This window comes from Durio zibethinus, unplaced genomic scaffold (genome assembly GCF_047325235.1).
Source record: "Durio zibethinus cultivar Kanyao isolate XHJ-2024 unplaced genomic scaffold, ASM4732523v1 HiC_scaffold_2, whole genome shotgun sequence".
In the NCBI taxonomy this organism is placed as follows: domain Eukaryota; kingdom Viridiplantae; phylum Streptophyta; class Magnoliopsida; order Malvales; family Malvaceae; genus Durio; species Durio zibethinus.
The window spans coordinates 735399-737898 of NW_028323043.1; positions in this window are offsets into that span (position 1 = coordinate 735399).

Below are 2500 nucleotides of genomic sequence, written 5' to 3' on the forward strand. Positions count from 1 at the left end.
GATTGGGAGGGGGGCCGGGGGGGTGTGCGCAAATGATGTGCGATGGGTGCTGGTACTTGGCCTTGTGTTGGCCCCCTATCCCTCATCAAACCTCTGAGAATTCACACCCCCTTAAAGAGCATTTGAGATTTTACAGGTTTGCTACCAGTAGCCGTTAAAGTGTCTGAAATGGGGACACTTTTTTCAAACGGTCACAAAATCTTCTCTACTTCGAGTTTTTAGCTGAATTTTTTTGTGCATGCCAACAAAAATAGAAGGATCATGCCTACAAAATTTGGTGCCAAAAATCCTTATAAAAAAATTTTAAAAAATCCCGAACCGCAAAAAGTTTCGAAAATCGTGAAAAATAGAAAACGAGTCATCTTCCAACGAAACTTCACGTGAAGGCTTAGGGGACCATTGTATGAATTTACAAGCCATAAAAATGGCATTGGCACGACAGAAATTTGAAGATGTGCCTAAACCCACCAGGGCCCAGCGTGTGCCGATGGTGGTCGAGGCAACCGCCCGCACCAGGGCCCAGCGTGTGCCGATGGTGCTCGAGGCAACCTGTCGCACCAGGGCCCAGCGTGTGCCGATGGTGATCGAGGCAACCTGCCGCACCAGGGCCCAGCGTGTGTCCATGGTGGTCGAGGCAAGCGCCCGCACCAGCGCCCAGCGTGTGCCGATGGTGCTCGAGGCAAGCGCCCGCACCAGGGCCCAGCGTGTGCCGATGGTGCTCGAGGCAAGCGCCCGCACCAGGGCCCAGCGTGTGCCGATGGTGGTCGAGGCAACCGCCCGCACCAGGGCCGATAGTGTGCCGATGGTGCTCGAGGCAACCTGTCGCACCAGGGCCCAGCGTGTGCCGATGGTGATCGAGGCAACCTGCCGCACCAGGGCCCAGCGTGTGTCCATGGTGGTCGAGGCAAGCGCCCGCACCAGCGCCCAGCGTGTGCCGATGGTGCTCGAGGCAACCTGCCGCACCAGGGCCCAGCGTGTGCCGATGGTGCTCGAGGCAACCTGCCGCACCAGGGCCCAGCGTGTGCCGATGGTGCTCGAGGCAACCTGCCGCACCAGGGCCCAGCGTGTGCCGATGGTGCTCGAGGCAACCGACCGCACCAGGGCGGAGCGTGTGCCGATGGTGGTCGAGGCAGGCGCCCGCACCAGGGCCCAGCGTGTGCCGATGGTGCTCGTGGCAACCGACCGCACCAGGGCCGACCGTGTGCCGATGGTGCTCGAGGCAAGCGGCCGCACCAGGGCCCAGCGTGTGCCGATGGTGGTCGAGGCAACCGCCCGCACCAGGGCCCAGCGTGTGCCGATGGTGCTCGAGGCAAGCGCCCGCACCAGGGCCGAGCGTGTGCCGATGGTGGTCGAGGCAAGCGCCCGCACCAGGGCCCAGCGTGTGCCGATGGTGCTCGAGGCAACCGACCGCACCAGGGCGGAGCGTGTGCCGATGGTGGTCGAGGCAAGCGCCCGCACCAGGGCCCAGCGTGTGCCGATGGTGGGCGAGGCAACCTGCCGCACCAGGGCCCAGCGTGTGCCGATGGTGATCGAGGCAACCGACCGCACCAGGGCCGAGCGTGTGCCGATGGTGCTCGAGGCAAGCTGCCGCACCAGGGCCCAGCGTGTGCCGATGGTGCTCGAGGCAACCTGCCGCACCAGGGCCCAGCGTGTGCCGATGGTGGTCGAGGCAACCTGCCGCACCAGGGCCCAGCGTGTGCCGATGGTGGTCGAGGCAACCTGCCGCACCAGGGCCCAGCGTGGGCCCAGCGTGTGCCGATGGTGGTCGAGGCAACCTGCCGCACCAGGGCCCAGCGTGTGCCGATGGTGCTCGAGGCAACCGACCGCACCAGGGCGGAGCGTGTGCCGATGGTGGTCGAGGCAAGCGCCCGCACCAGGGCCCAGCGTGTGCCGATGGTGGTCGAGGCAACCTGCCGCACCAGGGCCCAGCGTGTGCCGATGGTGCTCGAGGCAACCGACCGCACCAGGGCCGAGCGTGTGCCGATGGTGCTCGAGGCAAGCTGCCGCACCAGGGCCCAGTGTGTGCCGATGGTGCTCGAGGCAACCGCCCGCACCAAGGCCCAGCGTGTGCCGATGGTGATCGAGGCAACCGACCGCACCAGGGCCCAGCGTGTGCCGATGGTGGTCGAGGCAACCTGCCGCACCAGGGCCCAGCGTGTGCCGATGGTGGTCGAGGCAACCTGCCGCACCAGGGCCCAGCGTGTGCCGATGGTGGTCGAGGCAACCTGCCGCACCAGGGCCCAGCGTGTGCCGATGGTGGTCGAGGCAAGTGCCCGCACCAGGGCCCAGCATGTGCCGATGGTGCTCGAGGCAACCGACCGCACCAGGGCCCAGCGTGTGCCGATGGTGCTCGAGGCAACCTGCCGCACCAGGGCCCAGCGTGTGCCGATGGTGGTCGAGGCAACCTGTCGCACAGGGCCCAGCTTTTGCCGATGGTGATCGAGGCAACCGGCCGCTCCAGGGCCCAGCGTGTGCCGATGGTTATCGGGGCAACCGGCCG